Source organism: Rhipicephalus microplus, chromosome X (assembly GCF_043290135.1).
Source record: "Rhipicephalus microplus isolate Deutch F79 chromosome X, USDA_Rmic, whole genome shotgun sequence".
NCBI classification, from domain to species: domain Eukaryota; kingdom Metazoa; phylum Arthropoda; class Arachnida; order Ixodida; family Ixodidae; genus Rhipicephalus; species Rhipicephalus microplus.
The window spans coordinates 156,876,992-156,898,254 of record NC_134710.1 but is presented as its reverse complement, the minus strand read 5'-3'; the positions used below and the strand labels follow the sequence as shown (position 1 = coordinate 156,898,254).

The window sequence follows — 21,263 nt, the reverse complement described above, 5'->3', positions numbered from 1 at the left end:
AGGCTTATGGAGGTCTCAACGGGCGGAGAGAGCGGAACGGCTACCGACGGCCAACCAGCATCCCTCCTTCCAAGCCGCGCTGACGGCTCGAAACTCAGGATGCATTGTCTGGTGGCGGGGGTGCTGTTATGCCACATACATTTTCCTCGTTCGGGAGCACATCTCACGAGATCGAGCGCTGTTCCGACGAACTGTCTCCCCCGTCCCATCGCCGCCTTCCGTGCAGTTCCAGGGATAACGTCGCTTCCTCCGCCGAAGCACCTTGCAGTTCCGGGTATGGCTGCGTCTCCTCAGCCGAGCCACTGGGTCCTTCCGGGGAACTGGTCTCGCCAGAAGAGTCAAAAAACGCTATTTAAGGCCGTGCCGGCCCCATGTTTAGAGGATTTGCCCCAGCCGACGTTGTCGTGCTGGCCGGCTCTGTAAAAACGACAACCTGCTACAGTAAACGCTCCTTCTTGTTGCTGTTTTCAAAACGGATTGCCTCCCTGCTTCGCCTTCGGGCAAAGGCTTCAGCGAAGTCCGCTTGACGGCTCGCCGCTCTTCGCCACCGCTACCATCGCGACACAGCAAATTCCTAACAACGTCAGCACCGCACCACCGCGGTGGTCTAGTGGCTAAGGTACTCGGCTGCTGACCCGCAGGTCGCGGGATCAAATCTTCGCTGCGGCGGCTGCATTTCCTGTGGAGGCGGAAATGTTGTAGGCCCGTGTGCTCAGATTTGGGTGCACGTTAAAGAACCCCAGGCGGTCAAAATATCCGAAGCCTTCCACTGTAGCGTCTCTCGTAATCGTATGGTAGTTTTGAGACTTTAAACCCCACATATCAATCAACACGGCACCCCCTCGGAATACTCGTGTGACGACATGAGTCTTGAACGCCACGGAAGACACCTGTGACAATGACAGGGGTATTTGTTTATTTTTTCAAACGAAAATTTTTTATGTACACGCGAACACACTTCCAAGTGGCCCTCGTGCACTATGAATGATTCACGAACTTTTCGGACTCTTTTAGGGCCCTGTAATTAGATGTTTCTGATGCGAAACACAAATAAATTTTTTTAAAAATTCAGCATTAATAATACTTTTGAATAAACTTGCTGATATATTGTATATGAATTCGCACACCACTATTTACTGTGAAGAAATGAGAGGCATAAAGAATATCACAAAGCAAACGGGAAGCCTCTTTCCCATATGGTACAAAATATAACTTCCAAAATGTTTATCATAATATATTTTCAGTTCTCATCAATCCATTTCAGCAGCTTGCATGCAGAATGAACATGAACGGAAAGAACGAAACCATATAAGGGGTCGCTTTTTGAGATAACTTAAGCAAGAGCTTTGAAAGAGCAATCCATATTCAGATCACTGTTAACCGCTGTAAATCTCATAAATCCTTGCCACAATGCAAGCATACTAGCTCTAGTTGCGAGTGGACAGGATGATCTTACCATACGTGACTCGTCGTTAGTCCAGTGACTAATGTCTTCAGCTGACAGCACCTAGATTTGAGAGATATCTTTTGCACGTGTTGTTATCATTAGCTTTGTCCGCTCCATTTTACTGTAACCCGCCCACGTAGTGGCCTTCTCGTCCTGTTTGTTTCGTGTTCATTCAGCTGCAAATTTTCTACGGTCAAAATCTTGTCGACCTCTTAATTATGCTGATTGAGTTTCTGCTCTTCTTGTGATATGATTTGTCTGGGTTTCTATACAACGTGAAGTATACGTTCTGGAACTGGAGCTATCGGTTCTTTTCGGAGTTACTCAAAAACAGCCTTACTACGTGTTTGATTGGTTGATATATATTCTAATATGAAAGAGCAAACGGGAAAATTTAGTTGTGTTGAACGCTGACGTACAAGATCAGAATTGTCAGAAAAATGAACCTATAGTTTTTAATTTTCACACTATGTTGGTAATAGCTGAAGTGCTCAATGGCTGTGACATTGTACTACTAATCCTAATGGCGCCCATTCAACGACAGGAGCTTTCATGTAAGGCTGGATCGAAGAAAGTCACTTACGTTTACTTCATGGAAACCATCTCCTTGGCTGTGAGATTAGGCTCTTCACGATGGTAACCCACGCGAACTTTTTCTGGAATATCAAGAGGCTTTCAGCCTTTCTCCTAATAAAATAAATTAATGTTTATTACAAAAAAGATAGTGACTAAAGTAGAAAAGTAGAGTGTGCTTTATGAGAATTACCACAGTACTTACTTTTTTAACAAGAGGGGACTGACCATCTGTTCATCAGTTTAAACGTACCCACGAATAGCTACACAAATCCCTTATTCTCACGGCATCACGTTTGTGGTCTTTTGTTTTGGAAGTTGAGCACATGCCCCACAGTTTACAAAATGTCACTTGAGTGAATAGTGATTTAACCGACGTAGGTAAAGCTATTGCAGGGTGTTACATCGTCTCAGTGTGAACTCAGATATCTTTATTGCGATAGAAATTCCAGGTGGTACTTCAAGGGTGAATTGGCCATCGCTGTCGCCATGCTCTTCTTTGTAAAAATCATGTATAAGATGGTATCGCCCTCTACGTACAAAAGACTGGTAAATCGAGGAAAAACTTTCGAGCGTAAGCAGGAAGGATGGTGTTGAAAAACGAGTGCGTCGTACCGGAAAGGGTGAGCCTGCAGTGTCTGCTAGAGGACGGGACAAAAGAGGTTTTGAGCAAGCTACGGAAACACGTTATGGAAAGGTGGCAACACAGAACCGGCTGACGAGTGTGCATGCGTGACCATATTACGCGCGTTTGGTAAGGAACCGTGTAGTATTTCTCTAACGTGTTTCCGCAGCTTGCTAAAAACCTTTATTTAGAGGTGAGTGCGCCATAGCGAATACTTTTAGAACAGAGAGAGCGTGCTGTGGGCTTGAATTACTGCGCATACAAGTATGTGGTTACTCTGGAAGCGGTTACAGTGGCGAAGCGAGAAAGACTGATTGCGCATTTTATCAAGAAAGTAATTTCCCGGCTTGCGTTAGCACGAACATGAAAGAGAAATTTGAGTTTTTGTGTACTAAACCTCGACCACAGTAGTGTAAAAAATGAAAAGTCATCAAATTGATATCTGATTCTCTCAATAATCTAAATAATTGTGAAAACAGGTGTCTGCATATCTTTACAAGTTGAGCAGAAATAACAGAAAAAGTAGAAATACAACTCCATGCCATTCTATCTGAGCCTGAATCAAGCTTCATGAAGACCACAGCTTTCATATAGTAGAGTAGTCTCAGTAAATCATGCAGTTTGAAACCGAATAAGCTTCACGCAAAAAAAAAGAAAAAAAGCGAAGAAAAGTGCATATGCAGCAACGTTCTTCCCCAATGTCTTACTATGCGAGTAGCCGCAAGACATTTCATAGTGTAATAGTGACAAAATAAATGTATCCAAACCAAGTGTACACTAAGGTAGAAGAAGGACCACAAGGGATAAAGCATGTACAACAAAATGACTAAGCAATAGAAATAGCCTCTGGTGGGGCGTTATCAAATTGTGCACAGCAAATATTGTTCTTCAAGAAATCATTTTTCTAAAGTTTCTCTCTGATGGTAAGAATATTTGTGCTTTGTACTTCTAAACCGAGCTTCTTTTTTGGTTACGACATGCACTCTTTTTGACGAACAATGTGGCGTGTTAGAAGCTGGCACGTCTTTCAGACCTAATCATCAGGCTGCGTAACGTTGCCACAGCTCTGTACATACATATCCGAACATAGAAACACACGCTGGGCAAATTTTAATTATAACCGCTGTTGTTTGCACAAGAGAAAACAACGACCTGAATAGGGTGCTGTCAGACAGCCACGCTTTGTATACACAATGTTTGAACTCATTCGCTCCTGCGTGCATATTTTTGCCCTAATACTGTTTAGAGCACCGGCCTTATTTCCCCACTTTGCGTTTAGGACAGTAACGGGGCTAAAACACGAAGAACACTGTGATAACGATTGCTTTACGGGCTCATCAATATTACTCCCGGTATTGTTCTTTATGTCGCCTATTTGTACACGGTGTTCATTACTTTTCGCCCAATAAAAGGACACGAAAATTGCCCCAGTGGTAACAAATCACAAATAAAGGCGAGCTCGCTGCTACGTATTATGTATAAATAAGTTAGAGTGCAGGCTCTCTTTTCTTGGCTTTGAGAATCCGAATCGCTTCGCTTCGGCAAGATAAATTAGGGAATATATATAAAGAGTCCTATGAAAACTCAAAATGAAGCCACAATAAATGAAGACTAAGTTGATTGCCCCCCTCCCGTAGCCCGTATATTCTTTCTTTCTTTCTTTCTTTCTTCCTTTCTTTTTTTAATCAGCCAATTGCATCCTCGCCTGCAATGTGAGCCTGTTTGCGTAGTGAGGACCAATGATGTAAACAGGGTTTAGAAAGCAAGAACCGGATTAATTTTGTGGCTTGTCAGAAATTTTTCTTTGGCAGTGCTATCACAGCAAGCGCAAGCTGTCGCACCTCTAGAGACGGCACCTGAGTGTTGTCGTTTCGCACGGCACTTAAAGTTGCCAGCCACAGATTCTGAAAATGAAACATTATCGTCCTCACGTTTTTTTTCTGTTATGTTTTTACTTTTTGCGTATGTGCTCGCAACAGTATCATTTAGGCTGGTCTTCTGGAGGGAGAAAGATGAACAAGAAGTATGAGAAAAATCAGTTAGATTAGCCAGGTTGCACCCAGTTTGCTGACTTACAAGGGACGAAGATGAAGCGGCTAAGAAAGAAAGAAAGAAGAGACGTTTTGGGGATGCGCGCGCAGACAAAGCATCGTTCAACGCACAGTTAAAGGTGGTCGGTTAGCTAAGTCACTTTCTAAAAAAACGCTATGCCTGCGCGTAAGTTTCAGCCTAGTCACAACGAAGGCTGATCGTCATTCGTTCGGAGATTCGTGATTTCATCATTCGTTTGAAGAAGCAAAGTACCCCCTAAGCCGCCATGTGCAATCTGTTCATGCTGTAACTGATGACGATAAAGAATTATGCCCTTTGTAATGGATGAGTAGCTTTAAATCGCCCAACAGTTACGCAATTCACATATTGTGACGCCTGGCGCTTTTTTACTCTCCTTCCGCTCTGTATATTACTTGATCTCTTAGTTTAATTACCAGTCCGACATGACGCCAAGATAGGGTCTTTCTTGCGAAGGAGTTTCAAGCACCGGCGTGGGTCTGTAGCAGAATACTCGGATGCCACGCAGAGGACCATGGTTGAACCCATTGTTTTTCATCATAGTTTGCGATAGTCTGAGTGAGCTAGGGAGAGCAAACTTTTCGTGAGTTTGAGTCTAAATAAGCCCGGTTCAGGAAAAGTTTGGTGATACGAATCTGAATACTTTACCTGTCTGAATTTTTGTAACGTATTAATTACACGAACATTGTGTCGGAGGATTTCCGGGATCATGCACGGTCACTGCGTGTACTTTCTACAACGCGTGGTCAGAGGTCCGAAAACCCTACTGAAACGTTCCGTAAGATGCGGAGACCTCACATACAGAATTATTGGAATATGGAAGACGTATGATGCGGACTCCGCATAAGACGTATGATGCGGACTCCACATCTTATGGAAGGACGTATCATGCGGATATTACTGAAATGTGTGCATGTTACGTCTGAATCTATTGCAAAGCAATATAATGTGTAAATTGAATAGACGTCCACATCTTGAGTACATGCAATACTGTGTACAAATCACAATATTTCTTAAATGTGCATGATGAGGAATTGAATCATCGGCATCTTACTAATTGTCGTGATGCGGAAGCAAAATTACCTTTTAAATAAAATACATTACAAAACTACTAAATTAACATGCTAGCGATCATAAATGGTGGTTACATTGAAACACATTAATGCAGTGTTCTATGCAAGACTTAAAGAACTTATAAAGTTATTATTATCAATAGAGAAGCATTAATATACACATCAGCCCTGATACAATCAATATGTTTTTTTATTTGTCTGTATGCTCCAGCTGTGAATAGTGACATTGCAGTGTTGATCGTACACAAATGAGGTGACTGCACCCCAATTTCACGAGCTTCACCTAAGCCACAGGATGGCGGCACAATGTAACAGCAATTTTAGAACGAAATGTTTAAACATAAATAATAATCATAGCACTGTGAAAGTGTGGCGCTGTGTTTATCTCATGAATGCCTTGTGGAGATCGGCGAAGTGCTGCTTGAGGCTCCGGCACCACTGTAAATTTCGAAGGTCACTGCGATGGAACTTATGTGTCCTTCATAGGCACCTGGAAATGAAAATAATTGGCACAAATAATGTCAGAGGCACATGTTAGCACAATAGTTTACATGCACAAGAAATATAACACACAGAATGAAACTGAAAATTTAAGGCAAACAATCCTTCATGTTATGCATATGTGAATAATAGAAGGAATGAGTGTATAAATTAGTTCTGCCACATCAAAAAAAAACAGCATGCTTCTCACAGTGAAAATAACTAGGTTGTCACGATTTTCAATGGTAAAGATAATCGATTATTATGTCCTTATGAAATTATGATTTAAACGCTTCCTGCACAGTAAAACTTTAGGAACTGCAAGTGAAAGCTCTCAATGTTCATTTAATAGTGTGTGCATGTACATCTGCTGCCTTTATACTATACAGTTTGTGCACAAAATTGGCATCTTGAACAATTTTGAGAGTTAAACCTATGCAACTTATGAAGGTTAAAATCACCATGAAAGCAAGCAGGACCAGGCAGGTGCCATTAAAAACCTGTGCAAGCCAAATAACTATAACCGAACTGCACACATATAGGGGAGCAAGAGTAACAGAAATTCGGCTGCTGACCCGCATGTCGCGGTATCAAACCCCGGCTCCATTTCCGATGGAGGCAGAAATGCTGTAGGCACGTGTGCTCAGATTTGGGTGTACGTTAAAGAACCCCAAGTGGTCGAAGTTTCCAGTGCCCTCCACTACGGCGTCTCTCATAATCATATAGTGGTTTTCGGACGTGAAACCCCACATATAAATCAAGAATAACAGAAATAAACTGCCAACACAAAAGTTGGGTGCATGTGCTATCTGTAAGTGCTTACACCTTCCTACATACAGCATGCTCATTCCATTTTAAATACCAATATTGAAAATAACTGCTCTATTAGGAATGTAAAAGGTAAGGTAGAACTGAACGATTCTACAAAAAGTGACCCTATTATGACATCACAATTTCTTATAACAAAATTGACTAAGATTCTCAAATATCATATTGCAAGGAAAAAATCTTCAAAAGAACAATAGAGTTTGAAGTCATAAGTATTTATATGGCTACTATGACTATAACCAAGAAATCGACCTCAACATGGCTAATGTTAGTTTTTAAGGCCTATGTTCGCTAGACAATGAACTATACCACAAAAAGCACAGCGTTCAGGCAAAGCACCACACAAAAATAGAAAGCAGTCCTTTTTGTTATTACCTACAATGCCTTTAAAATGGTATTTTTACCTCTACTTTCCGCTTTTTATCTAAGTAACTGGTGTGAAACAAGTTAGCTGAAAATGCACTGTGCCTCCAAACCCTGTTGGTTGAATCTGAATTTTTAAAAAATGGTGAAGCTTGCACTAAATTAGGCTCCACAAGCCTTGGAAGAGTGAGACTACATGACTCTTAGGACTACTTTAGTTACTTGTGTTTTGTTTCTGGGCCTAAGCATAAAGACAAGGGCTTAACTGAATTGCTGGTAACAAACAAATGCTTTCGAAATTGCCCGAGCGTCAAAGGATGCTCAGCCATTTGTTGTTTTTTGCACTGGGCTATTCTACACCAAACATACAAACCATACTGCCTGGCGACCATCACAGATGTATAGTTTAAAAAATGATGGTAATTTACTCTTCTGAAAATAGTTATTTGCAAAAATGTTTTGAAGAGAAAAGCGTAGTGGTCACGTGGGTACCTTCAGAATTTCGCAGAATGTCGTGGGGGTGTTATTTGTGAGAAAAATTTCAAAGTACCGCTTTTTCTTGCCATATCAAATTTCATCTACATATTGAGGAAAGATGCTTCTTAAAGTATTTGAAGTCAAGTAACATTAGTGCAATTTTTCTGCTACATAGGCTTTGAAGAATTCAGCCAAACTGTTTATCGTTTGCATTTCTTGTATGGCAATACTGCATTTTGTATGAATATTTGAGCCACAAATACTCTCTGCACAGAAGTTATATTTTACGAAAAAAATAATGTTAGGTCCAGATTACAAATATCACTATATAATCGTTTTTGTCCACATTGAGATGCAATTTGAGCTGTGTGTTTGTCTAATTGAAAATTACTTTTATATGTAAGTTGAAAGCAAATAAACAGTTCTTGTTACATGGCAAGTGTTATCATTACAATTTTTGTTTAAATGAGGAAAATAATTTTTGAGGTCTCCTATTGAGGGCCATGGGGAACTTCGGAACGGAAGCTGTCGTACATCAAATGCAGAAAACAGCCATCATAAAAAAACTTAAAAAATTCATTTCTACTTTAAGACAAAGTGTAATCTTATAACTTGCCATATAAAGAGAACTGCTTCCTTGCTTTTGATGTGGCAAAAAAATTGCACTAATATTACTGAGCTTCATGCACTACACACAATCACCCAACTGAAACGTTCCGTAAGATGCGGAGACCTCACATACGGAATTATTGGAATATGGAAGACGTATGATGCGGACTCCGCATAAGACGTATGATGCGGACTCCGCATCTTATGGAACGACGTATCATGCGGAAATTACTGAAATGTGTGCATGTTACGTCTGAATCTAGTGCAAAGTAATATAATGTGTAAATTGAATAGACGTGCACATCTTGAGTACATGCAATACTGTGTACAAATCACAATATTTCATAAATGTGCATGATGAGGAATTGAATCATCGGCATCTTACTAATTGTCGTGATGTGGAAGCAAAATTACCTTTTAAATAAAATACATCACAAAACTACTAAATTAACATGCTAGCGATCATAAATGGTGGTTACATTGCAACACATTAATGCAGTGTTCTATGCAAGACTTAAAGAACTTATAAAGTTATTATTATCAATAGAGAAGCATTAATATACACATCAGCCCTGCTACAATAAATATGTTTTTTTATTTGTCTGTATGCTCCAGCTGTGAATAGTGACATTGCAGTGTTGATCGTACACAAATGAGGTGACTGCACCCCAATTTCACGAGCTTCACCTAAGCCACAGGATGGTGGCACAATGTAACAGCAATTTTAGAACGAAATGTTTAAACATAAATAATAATCATAACACTGTGAAAGTGTGGCGCTGTGTTTATCTCATGAATGCCTTGTGGAGATCGGCAAAATGCTGCTAGAGGCTCCGGCACCACTGTAAATTTCGAAGGTCACTGCGATAGAACTTATGTGTCCTTCATAGGCACCTGGAAATGAAAATAATTGGCACAAATAATGTCAGAGGCACATGTTAGCACAATAGTTTACATGCACAAGAAATATAACACACAGAATGAAACTGAAAATTTAGGGCACACAATCCTTCATGTTATGCATATGTGAATAATAGAAGGAATGAGTGTATAAATTAGTTCTGCCACATCAAAAAAACAGCATGCTTATCACAGTGAAAATAACTAGGTTGTCACGATTTTCAATGGTAGAGATAATCGATTATTATGTCCTTATGAAATTATGATTTAAACGCTTCCTGCACAGTAAAACTTTAGGAACTGCAAGTGAAAGCTCTCAATGTTCATTTAATAGTGTGTTCATGTACATCTGCTGCCTTTATACTATACAGTTTGTGCACAAAATTGGCATCTTGAACAATTTTGAGAGTTAAACCTATGCAACTTATGAAGGTGAAAATCACCATGAAAGCAAGCAGGACCAGGCAGGTGCCATTAAAAACCTGTGCAAGCCAAATAACTATAACCGAACGTCACACATATAGGGGTCAAGAGTAACAGAAATTCGGCTGCTGACCCGCATGTCGCGGTATCAAACCCCGGCTCCATTTCCGATGGAGGCAGAAATGCTGTAGGCACGTGTGCTCAGATTTGGGTGTACGTTAAAGAACCCCAAGTGGTCGAAGTTTCCAGTGCCCTCCACTACGGCGTCTCTCATAATCATATAGTGGTTTTCAGACGTGAAACCCCACATATAAATCAAGAATAACAGAAATAAACTGCCAACACAAAAGTTGGGTGCATGTGCTATCTGTAAGTGCTTACACCTTACTACATACAGCATGCTCATTCCATTTTAAATACCAATATTGAAAATAACTGCTCTATTAGGAATGTAAAATGTAAGGTAGAACTGAAAGACTCTACAAAAACTGACCCTATTATGACATCACAATTTCTTATAACAAAATTGACTAAGACTCTCAAATATCATTATGCAAGGAAAAAACCTTCAAAAGAACAATCAAGTTTGAAGTCATAAGTATTTATATGGCTATTATGACTATAACCAAGAAATCGACCTCAACATGGCTAATGTTAGTTTTTAAGGCCTATGTTCACTAGACAATGAACTATACCACAAAAAGCACAGCGTTCAGGCAATGCACCACACAAAAATAGAAAGCAGTCCTTTTTGTTATTACCTACAATGCCTTTAAAATAGTATTTTTACCTCTACTTTCCGCTTTTTATCTAAGTAACTGGTGTGAAACAAGTTAGCTGAAAATGCACTGTGTCTCCAAAACCTGTTGGTTGAATCTGAATTTTTAAAAAATGGTGAAGCTTGCACTAAATTAGGCTCCACAAGCCTTGGAACAGTGAGACTACATGACTCTTAGGACTACTTTAGTTACTTGTGTTTTGTTTCTGGGCTTAAGCATAAAGACAAGGGCTTAACTGAATTGCTGCTAACAAACAAATGCTTTCGAAATTGCCCGAGCGTCAAAGGATGCTCAGCCATTTGTTGTTTTTTGCAGTGGGCTATTCTACACCACACATACAAACCATACTGCCTGGCGACCATCACAGATGTATAGTTTAAAAAATGATGGTAATTTACTCTTCTGAAAATAGTTATTTGCAGAAATGTTTTGAAGAGAAAAGAGTAGTGGTCACGTGGGTACCTTCAGAATTTCGCAGAATGTCGTGCGGGTGTTATTTGTGAGAAAAATTTGAAAGTACCGCTTTTTCTTGCCATATCAAATTTGATCTACATAATAAATAAAGATACTTCTTAAAGTATTTGAAGTCAAGTAACATTAGTGCAATTTTTCTGCTACATAGGCTTTGAAGAATTCAGCCAAACTGTTTATCGTTTGCATTTCTTGTATGGCAATACTGCATTTTGTATGAATATTTGAGCCACAAATACTCACTGCACAGAAGTTATATTTTAAGAAAAAAAATAATGTTAGGTCCAGATTACAAATATCACTATATAATCGTTTTTGTCCACATTGAGATGCAATTTGAGCTGTGTGTTTGTCTAATTGAAAATTACTTTTATATGTAAGTTGAAAGCAAATAAACAGTTCTTGTTACATGGCAAGTGTTATCATTACAATTTTTGTTTAAATGAGGAAAATGATTTTTGAAGTCTCCTATTGAGGGCCATGGGGAACTTCGGAACGGAAGCTGTCGTACATCAAATGCAGAAAACAGCCATCATAAGAAAACTTAAAAAATTCATTTCTACTTTAAGACAAAGTGTAATCTTATAACTTGCCATATATAGAGAACTGCTTCCTTGCTTTTGATGTGGCGAAAAAATTGCACTAATATTACTGAGCTTCATGCACTACACACAATCACCTTTACTTAATACCAAGACCGAATTTGGTGTAGAAGAGGCAGTATTTTTGAAACACTTTACTTTTTACAAACAACACCCAGACGACATCCTGGGAAGTCCAGAAGGCACCAACGTCGCCTAATATTTTGTTCTCTGCGATATACTTTAGCATTTTGCTGTTTTCAGAAAAATACAGTAAACGAGCACAAAATTTTTATTTCAAAACACATTTAGGACGGTTGGCAAAATGGCTGGGATGTTTGATGCCTAATTGCCTCACTGCCAGCATTTATTTTTCCGAAGCTCAAGCTATCACCTCTCTGTTACTGCCTCCCTCACATACAATGCCTGCATAGGAAAGAAAAAGAAAGGCAGGTCCGACAAAGTTCACAAGGCAAGATATTTTCATGTTGGATAAATTCATTACCATACACAGCAGCAAAATAACATTCATTTTGAGTAGTCCAAGACACAAGCTATATACCTGCATACTAAGAGCCAAGCACAAACTTTTCAATTGAACATGTGTGGTGATAGACAGGAAGCACTTATTGCAAGACTGATCAGTCTGTAATTAACTAAATGAAGTACAATGCACTGTTCAATCCAACACCACATAGGCATCTTTGCTATAGCAAAGCCATGTGTCATTGATTCATGCACTAGATAGGACAATGCAAATGTAACAAAAAAGGTGAAGAAAGAAAACAAGAGAAAAAAAAGAAGAAAAGGGGGGATGCAAAGTAGGAGAAGTGTAGCACTACTTTTACTTTGCAATCCCCTTTTCTTTCTTTTTTCTTCTTTTCTATCATTTATCTTTTTTTTGCTTCCCTTACCCCCAACCTCCGACAGGAGAACACTTTGTATCAGCCCAACCTAACTTGAAAAGAAGCAAGGGCTGCACTCTTCTGTGTTATAGGTTTTTTTTTCAGACAAACATTTCCAACAGGCACACACGCCTATACCAAAAGATGATGTCATTATGGACCCCATTTAAACTAACACGCCAAGGATGACAAGGTGACTTCTAAAAAATAGGTCCTCCTATCGCAACATCGGCCAGCCTGTCTGAAGCACTTCTACTGTTCACCCTGATTACCCCACTAGATGTTTCCATCTGTCGACTCACATCTTCATTTTGGATAACACTAAGACGAGCTTACATTGATGAATACGCACGAAAGTTTAGTGATGTATCATGTATCAGATTAAGCAACTCTGTTAAAAAATTATTGATAGCTTGCTTCCAGGCTTTTTATACTGTAGCCTGAAACTTCGTAATGTCTTCTATGCACATGAACCAGATTGACAACGTAATGCACAACATGCTTAAGAATACTGCGAGGAACAAGATAACGACAAAACCACCAGCCACCCAAAATTTTCGCTGTACATGTTTATAAAATGTTCATGTACCCCAAACGAGGTGCTTATGATACAAGCCGAAAAAACCTACAAGTAGGGCCTTGGAGTCTTCTAGAAGTAGACGTGTTGTATTTATTCTCTAGACGGCTTTACACTCATAAGTGAGGAACGAAACTCCTTTAAAATGAAGAATGTTGGCAGCTATCAGTTATAGAAAAACATAATGCAGCTAATCTTCCCCCCCACATCTGTACATTTAGAGAGGTGACATAGCTTCTGTGATTGTGGCAGTAACTCCAACAGGACCAGTGCGAAAATTGGCACTACTTGGCTAGACAAATGTCCAAACATGCCTGCCCGACTCCCTCTAGCCATCCTGGCTGAATCTGACACAGGATTTCTTAACTGCTGGCTGGACAAAAACAAAACCACTGAAGCACTCACAATATACAGCGTGAAGTTCCTCTGGAGTGGTCAACTTCGTCTTCTGCGATGAAAGAGCAGCACAGTGTACTGATAAGGCACTCCTTGCAATGGTTTTCAATGCCACACAGTGACCTCGCTGTTCCTGTCGAAGAGAGCTTCGGGAGCTTGGAGGGTGCTTGCTCTTTTCTGGGGGCTGCTGCCGCTCCTCGTTTTCTGCTCAAGGTCAACCTGCATAAAGTTGTAGACGAGGCTTTAAGAGTTGTAGATAATGATATACAAATTTTCGCTGAACACACATTTCCTCGTGGCACACTGAGGAATTTCTTATAAAACTTAAGGCCTCGCATATGCAAACATTTACAATCGATCCGAAGATGCACTCGACTCTAAAGAAGCAAGTTTGTTATGTAGTGTATATAAAAAAAGGTCATTCAGCACAACCACAACTACAGTTGCACACGAAAACGACATTTTACACGATCCTGTTTATTTACATGGTGCATTTTATTTTATTTACATTGTCCATTTTACACGGTCCTGTTTTACACGATCTGGTCTGCATTAACTCTTGAACCGGGCCCCATATAGGTTGAAAGACACACACAGACTTTGAGACAAACCTAGTTTCCCGTGGAGCATCCTCTTGCACTATAACAACACATCTCAATCTAGTTAGTCGGTCAGAACGAGGTGAAAACAGCTCGCACTTGAAAAGCACGGGCAGAAGGAATGACGCCTGCACCCTGTGCTTTCTGTACATTCTCGTTGAGGGTGCAGTTTTCACCTTATCCTTATGCAATTTCGCATTTATAACATTGTTCACTGCATAATCTTTGTGGCGTTAAAGTTTGTGATACCGTCATGTGTATCCCATGTAATTTATAAAAATAGAATACAAGATAGCTTGATTCAAAAATAACAAAGTGCATCCATCGCCATGTTCTGTAGCCATTCTTTAGGCAAGTGGCATAATGATTTATTCTTCAAAACATATCTTACTTGTAACCACTACAAGAGCTAACTCGTACACTGGCACATTCTGTTTGCCTCTTCAGATTATAAGGTACCTTTTTTACACCAGAAAATCTTCAAGAAGAATAGAAGTGTTGTAATTGGGAAGAAAGAAAAGTAGAAGGAAAAAAAGATATTGATTGATTTGTGGGGTTTAACGTCCCAAAACCACCATATGATTATGAGAGACGCCGTAGTGGAGGGCTCCGGAAATTTTGACCACCTGGGGTTCTTTAACGTCACCCAAATCTGAGTACACGGGCCTACAACATTCCGGCCTCCATCGAAAATGCAGCCGCCAAAGCCGGGATTCTAACCCGCGACCTGCGGGTCAGCAGCCGAGTACCTTAGCCACTAGACCCCGTGGCGGGGCAGGAAAAAAAAAGAAAGATAACCTGCCCTGTACAGGGACCGAGCCTGCGAACTTCGAATAACATGTCCGATGCTCTATCAACTGAGCTACCATGGCGGCTATCCCTCTTCCATTTTGTACGGTATATATGTGCATTTATACATGGAAGAGTCAGTCAGCGCTGCCGTTTACCATTATGGCGAGTGTGGGACACCTTTTTTTTGCCTACTGGCAATTACATTACGATTGCAATTACGTTACGATTACTTCCAATATTCCTATACTTCTTTGGCAGCATTATGCATCTGTCCGTTCTCAGAAAATCTGCTAGTCACAGGAGGAGGCAATAGTTCGCCCTCCCACCTAAATGCATGTACTTGAACACAAGCACAACTGATCAAAAAAAAAACAAGTCACACACTGCTAAGATTACAGAGATTCACTGTTTCAGATTCATGAGTAAAGGAAAGAACTATAAATTTAAGGGTTTGTTGTCTTTGTTGAACACAATATAATGAGAACTAGCAGAAAATGATGCCAAACAAACTATAGGGGATGTTATCAAAAGTAACTTTAACAAAATTGTGAAAAGAAAAGTGAACAATAACGTAACTTGGCAACGTTTTTTGACAATTGAATTGACATTACTTTTTATAACATCCCTTTATTTTACTGGGTAATGTTGTCGGGTAATTCTCATTATTAGAGTGGTGAGTAGGCTGACAAAGAAAGTATATGGCATTGATACTTCTTTTGAACACCTAAAAGTTTGAGGAACTTAAAAGAGTGGAAGCTACTTTGAGTAGACCAGAATTATTAGTTGGAGCGAAAAAAAAACGTACACACATTTTTACCAGGCTTTTTAACCTATTTTGAGACATAAAAGTGTATGCTGCCAGTAATGTTAAGTACCATTACTTTTGTCACACTATGCACTGTAGCAGGTGTAGTTAGAGTGGTGATAGTGAAGGATTAATCAAGCACGCCACCAACTGAGTTCACATCAATGGTCGCGTATTTTAAAAATAAACCTGCTGTATAGTAAAAAAATTTTAGATCATTTATGATTTTATCCAAATCAAGTTAAACCGACTGGGTAAGCAAACCATTTGCATAAAATCAAAAGGCATAAAGTGATTCATGTATTATAACTATCTGAACAATTTCAGCAATGCAGGGCAAAGTGACAACAGTTCTATTAAAAAACCCTCTCATTATAACATGCATGAAAAGCACCACACCAGAATATTTTATAGTGCATGTAATATCGAGACTACTAGACTGTCTATTGACCTTTTAGAAGAAGGGTATCTCCTTCACATTCAAGGGGCAACCACTTAGCCTTTTCCTGAGCTTTTCTGTGAATATTTCCTGAATTTCAGATATCATTAGGATTGATTTAGAGTAAACAGATTTTGCTTACGCATTGAAACCTAGTTCTGTATGTAACTGCAATTATGGGTGCCAAACCATCTCCAATTAATTTTTAACATTTAACTTATTTTTTAACTGCAGCAGCACAACTAGCTGTGGGTGCCCAAAAAGCAGCTAGAAACAATACCTTTACCTCTTTGAGCCTTTTGGAAGTGTTCAGCTTCTCAGTGCTCACCTTACAACATTTTTTTTAAATACGTGTTTGTATGCCCACTGCTCTTGCTCCTTGTACAGTGAGGAGGAGCACATGGCAAGAAGACACAAGAAAGAAGCATAGCGAAAAAAAGCGAAATAAGCGAGGACCTCTTTTGTATCGTACAATGTGTGTAACATTACTATTGCGACAACATATAGACAAATTATCACGGCTATGTATCCATTGTAGAGTCATACACAGCTGCAACACCACGACTAAATTTCAACCTTGTGTTGGTTTAGGATCCCTTTATAGTGGCAAGCTAATGATATATGCATTTGTTTGGCACATACTAAGATGCAGTGAAATGTGATATGGTAATCTCATTTAGAATGCACGTCATGTGGCTTCATTGTATATGTGGCCACAAGTAACTCTGGTTGCAAAGCAATAAGGCAGAGCCTAAACAGACGTCACCGACCACTCCAATCTGAACTTGCCTTTGCTACTTGCCCATTATCATCCCAGCAAAAAATGAATAATTGAATCTGCTACAGATAAGTACTAGCTTATGCTAAGGACCAAGTATGAAGGGTGTTTTGTCATTATTGAGGTCAGTTATTTGTTCAAGAACACTTGCTGTCAAACACAAATACATTGCTGTCGAAGCATCAAGACTCAAATATAAAGCAAAAAGAAGTGTCTCTTTAAAAATTACAGGCCACAAGGCAAGATAAATATTTGATATACTTGGGATGTAAAGCCCGCACAAGAGGTGCTGCCATATTATACTTTTTCTTGTGTTGAAACCTGCTTGCTTTACTCACCCAACACATCTGTAAAGATGCCGTGAAAACACCAAGGAGCTGATGCAGCAAGGTTGAACACATGTCCAGGGATTCCACCATTCCTAAGCAGCCCTAAAGCCTCCACAGTCGTGCAACCATTTGTAAGATAAATATAGTTCTACCCAAAGTTCTTGGTTTACAGACACACATGCAAGACGCATAACCACTCTATAGGAAGTTTGCATGATAATGCGCTGGGTAGCAAAACGGATGCCAATATCAAGTATCCCGGCCTGCCGCTTCTTTCTTTCCGTTCTTAATTAATCAATCCATAGTTACTAAATGTTCCCCCAATGTGAAGTGTACTGGCAGTCCGGTGAAGAATTGCAATGTATTTAGAACACAGTCCAATTCATGGCAAGTAAGCATGCAATAGCGTTTTGTCAGCTCTTCGAGAAAAGAGCATGAAGTTTAGCTAAAACCCATGTTTTTTATAAACACCATTCAATTTGATATAAAAGTTGTGAGCATTATGTAAAGGAACACGGATTCATGTTTAATCAATGATTTCTTATAATGTACTGATATGAATGCAACTAACTGATTATGAAACGATAAATTTTGCTCGAGAATTTAGAGTTATGAACACTATCGCACTTGCCTGCTGCATCTTGTCCAATACAACGGCAAGATAGGCTAGTTTGTGTAGGTAAGTAGTAATGAGCAGTGCAAAGTAACAACAAGAAACACCAGTAACAACAGTATGGGGCAAGCACAGACTGCCAACTGTATAACTTATTACACAAAAGTTCGCCTGAATATCAGTCAGACAACTTGTGCAAATGAAGGTCCAGTTGGGCATGAACAAGTTACGAAATCAACAATGCCTGCTTTCACTAACAGGACCCTCATTCACATAAAGTATGCAGCAATAGGCCCCTACCGAGGTACGTCACAGCATGATGTCACTGGCACATGTAAAAGGTGTGGCTGGAAAAACACTCCCGCTGGTGGCTCAGTCCGGTACAGTCGTGCGGTGTTTGGGGCAAGTTTTAATTTTTCAAAGCTTACACTTCACGTTACAATATCGACATTAGCTGTAGTATGTGTCAGCAAACATCCAGCTGTGTGGTAAACTGTGTGGTAAAATATTTGCCACGCTGTCTGTTTATCTTGAAGAAGTGAACACACGTGGTGGCCTGTGCGAGCAACAGTGGCATAGTCTTCAAAAATGTGCACTGTTGATTGCGGCATGTAGTGTGCATTGAAAGGTATTGAGAATATCGGTTCAACTGAGAATACTGAGTGTGGTGTGTGCAGTGTCAATAACAATGTGTCTTGTTTGCAAAGACTAGCACTCATGGCAGGGACCGGTCGATGAAAAAACTTGATTCGACATTTTAGTCAAGGTAAATATGCACTTGACGTGGCCATCTGCGAGTGGGTACATCTCGGTGTTTGCGCTGTGTGCAGAAAAAATTGCGAGGTCACCGGGCTGGAAGATACCATTTGCTGAAGCTGCATGTATGAGTCGCCCCGACGAGTACGCAAGCTCTATAAAGGTATAACTCGTTTTATCGAAGGCCTCATATTTCTTCATGTAATAAGCAGAGATTCTTGTTTCACATATACTCGGTACCTTTACCGCTCGATATTCATGAAGTGACAATGCAAACAACAAGTTTGCATGTTAGGTCCTAAGGGAGCAATGTAAATATGCGAATAAGTTGTAGGTGTCAGATGCAGCGATGTAACTGCACAAAAGATTACGTATATATTAGGCTACAGGTTTAGAATCGCATACATCTAAGTGATCTATCAGGAACGTCACAAACAACTTCCTTGCCACCCAGCCCTTGTACAGAGGGAGGGAATGGCTGGCACGGTGCTCGAAGTGACGTCACACTATTTGCAAACATAGAGAGGTTTCTTACTTAGGCAACATTTTGCACAATATATTTTTTAGATGCAAGACTGTACTCATCTACATTGATCATACTGATGTCTTTTGTTGTTACTTTGTGCTGTGAGTTACTAGGCATTTAGTCACCATGATCTTTAAAAGCTAATTTCAGTGTTCTCTCTCATATTGCTGACAACCGTGTTGTTGCATAAATTGGGCAAAAAAGCAACACAGAAAGGCTGTCACAATAAATACACCAACAAGGGTATTCTCCTGCAAACAAAAGTCGGCACTGGTCCTGTCATTACCCGTCTTCCTTCTCTCTTTGCCTTGTTTGTGCTGAAACAGCCAAACACCTGATGAGTTAGATGAGAAATAATAACGCATCAAAACTATAAGTGCTTGCATCAGCAACTACACAACAGCGGGATAACCGCACCCCTGCCACACAGCAGCGAAACATATTTTGAACATGCTGGCAGTGTATTACTTTATAAAAAGCGACTCTGGCAGATTACAAAATCTCACAATGTGCATGCAAGTTTTCTTCAAAGTCAGGCGTACAATGTAGGTGCTGGCCGGTACATTATTAGTTACAAGCAAAGGCGTCTTGCAGGTACACATGCAGATTGCACGAACACCTCTCTCTCTCTCTACACTGGGCACACACATTATATCTTTCAACAAGCACACGCCACTGTTTAGGGGCATAATAACGCTCCACCGTGAACGTATGCTAATCAACCCACTTAGGCGGTTGGCTAGGTGAATCGAGCCAAGTTACAAATTGTATCGCCCGCGAACGTAAACAAAATGCTGCTTTGCATCAAATGGCACTGCCGGCTTCGTTTAATCAACAGCGTAGCAAGCGCCGTGTGCGTCTTCCTCACTACATTGCACATATGAAAAAATCGATCACCATACACATGCATGTTGCCGCAGTTGTCTCGAATTAGCTCCAGTAAGGCCGCGCCGATGCGCCATGGCTCTGCTGGCGTTAGCGTTGTCAAAGCGAATCGGCAACTGCACTCGCAAAGGCGCGTAAGGTTGCCGTTTCACGACGCCTCGTTCGAGTGCAGCAACACACACTTGCACTGAGTGGCATACTTGGTCTACATAAAAAAGTGTCCCCCTTACCTTTAGTTTCTTTCACACTGTCCTGAGGGAAGCGACCACAGGCGTCAGCAGTCACCTCGGAGTCCTTCGAGCGCCCGCCCAACCCGCCGATTCCTTGGACGACTCGCACTTGATCCGCACTCGGACAACCGCGGGAAATAGGGCGCAATCTTAGCACATCACACGAACGGTGAACGGCGCTTCCTTGCGTAAATTTAACATTTCGTGCTCTCGTGTGTAGCAGCGCGAACACATGAGACATGCACCGAAACGGCATGCCCACAGAAACAAAGAAGACAAACAACATGTGGCTTTACCTGTGAATGGATTTGACTTGGATATCTGTGTGAGAAAAATAAAAAAAACATCTGTCACTGCTATAAACTGAAAAGAAAAATGTATGTTATCTAGCAAAATAACTTTAAAAGTGATAAACGGTTATTCAAAAAACAAGTTACAACTTATGAATATTTTCGCAGGTCTTTGTTTTGTTTTTGTTCTAGCATACGACAGCCTCCTACTGCTTCTACGACAGACGTAGTGCGGTTTCACGTTCGGTGCGTGTCGCCGACGCAAAGCTCTACAGTAGTGATATCAGAGTTATCAATTCTCAATGAATCATAGGATGGCTACAAAGCAGTAACATTTTGACATAGTGCAGTACGCAATCTTTTAAGGTATGGCATTTCTTTGCTCTGAAGCAAATCGAAGCAAGCCGGCCGGCGCAATCAGCTGATGTCGCCGCTACGCGAGGCATGGTTGTGCGCAATAGCGTCGCGCCCCGCGCTTGATTTGTCATCAAGCGATAGAGCTACTAAGTGGAATACAGCTAGATGCAGGGATTAAGGGACTAATTCCCTGTGGTGGCCGACTCAATCGCAAGAGAGCCCCGGGAAACAACCTTCAACTGCTCAAGCTTGTGTGTGGGTGTAAAAATACTTGTTTTCATCTGCGG

The 21,263-nt window shown here is 40.5% G+C and overlaps 1 long non-coding RNA gene across 1 annotated transcript; it reads right to left on the bottom strand.

Moving 5' to 3' along the window:
- Positions 1-5,960: 5,960 nt before the first annotated feature.
- On the bottom strand, positions 5,961-20,585 carry LOC142775840 (uncharacterized). Its single transcript, XR_012887064.1, has 3 exons — positions 20,330-20,585; positions 13,587-13,796; positions 5,961-9,439 (listed from the first exon to the last, which is right to left on the bottom strand). It is a non-coding gene; the product is annotated as an uncharacterized LOC142775840 (long non-coding RNA).
- Positions 20,586-21,263: the final 678 nt, after the last annotated feature.